Source organism: Apteryx rowi, unplaced genomic scaffold (assembly GCF_003343035.1).
Source record: "Apteryx rowi isolate R43461 unplaced genomic scaffold, aptRow1 scaffold_436, whole genome shotgun sequence".
In the NCBI taxonomy this organism is placed as follows: Eukaryota; Metazoa; Chordata; class Aves; order Apterygiformes; family Apterygidae; genus Apteryx; species Apteryx rowi.
The window spans coordinates 90,124-91,654 of NW_020450690.1; positions in this window are offsets into that span (position 1 = coordinate 90,124).

Below are 1,531 nucleotides of genomic sequence, written 5' to 3' on the forward strand. Positions count from 1 at the left end.
CCCCACGCCACGCCCCCCCGCCGCCGGGCTCCCGCCACGCCACGCCCCTCCAAAACACTCAACAGCCGTCAGCCAAGCAGTAACCAGGATTTTGTTTTATTGGAGATTAGTTCCTGGATTTTATCTCTGTTTTGCTCGTATTCTTACTTTTTTTTAATCCAGCTGCCTCTCCCGAAGAGGCGACAAGGGCAGCTCACTTTTTGATCGCCTCGTGCATCTGCCACCCGCCGCCACGGCCACCAGGGCAGAGAAGGTCGGGCACGGAGGGAGGGCTCGGGTGCCCTCCGCCACCTTCAGCCCTGCCACACAGGCCATCAAATCAGCTCTGCTGACAGCCCCGGCGCTTCTGACATTTTAACCTACTTCCCTTCAGTTCCCTTTTTTTCTCCTACAAGTCCCAAATTACCCCTTTCCCATCAGCAGCTTTGGGATGTCCCTTAAGCCTCAGGGACTTGCCTTTCCAGTGGCCAAGCTGTTGACATGCTGCTACAAGTAAATCCTACACAAGGATTTGCTCATCCCCGAGCCATCCCCATGTGTGTTTGCTGCCCGGGGGGGATTCAGAGCTGCCACGAGCTGGCACAGGGAGAAACGCTGCTGGGGAGGGAGCGAGCTTTCCTAAAGCTTTCAAGACTGAAAAATGTGAAGCTCACCCCTGGATAGACTCCACCGCTCAGCTTTGGGAGCCTTTGGGATTACAGCTCCAGCAGGGAACGGCAAATCCCTCCCTTCCAGGTTGCCACCTGGAGATATCTTAGGATATAGGGTAGAGCCCCCCGGCATAGCCTCCTGTCCCTCCCCACAGCAAGCTGTTGGGGGAGCTTTGGGAGGGCTGGTTTGTCAGCTGGGACATATGCTGAAAGCAGCCCTCCCCTAGGAGGAAGTTCAGCTTCAGTGAACCGGTATTCCAGGATGACAAAACAAATCCAAACAGTTCGTAGAAAAAAAGCCTCCTCACAGCCCACCTCCAGCAGCGGCCCATGGCCCATGGCCCATGGCTCGGCCGCGCTGCAGCTCCACTCCCTGCCCTCACTGCGTCCTGCCCGCCCTGCTATCGCTCCCTGCCCTCACAGCGTCCTGCCTGCCCTGCTATCGACCCAGGGACAATCATTTACCCGCCCCACGCCGGAGGCCGTGTTTGAGCGCCGCTGCCCTTTGCCTCACCGTCCCTGGGGGACCTTTCGGCGCGAAGCGACAGCGCCTGAACCCAGACGCCGACAACCCCCAGCCAGGGCCGCCGTGCGGGAGCGGTGGGGGGGCTCCTGCCTCCCTCTGCGCTGGCCTGGCGTTTCCACACGCCAGGCGGGAGTGCGGCTTGCAGCCATTTTCCAGTGAGCCCGCCCGCCTCAGCGACCATCGCCTCCCCCAGCAGGCTCCCGCTGCGAGGGAAACCCGGCCGCAGGGGCTGGCCTCCTCCCACCGGCCTCCAGCCAAGCCCAGGCGGCCGCCCGGGCGGTCAGCAGGGGCCGGGGGCGAAGGCCGCCGCGCCGCCCCCCGCTGCAGCGCTGGGCCCGAGGCACAGGACAGCGGC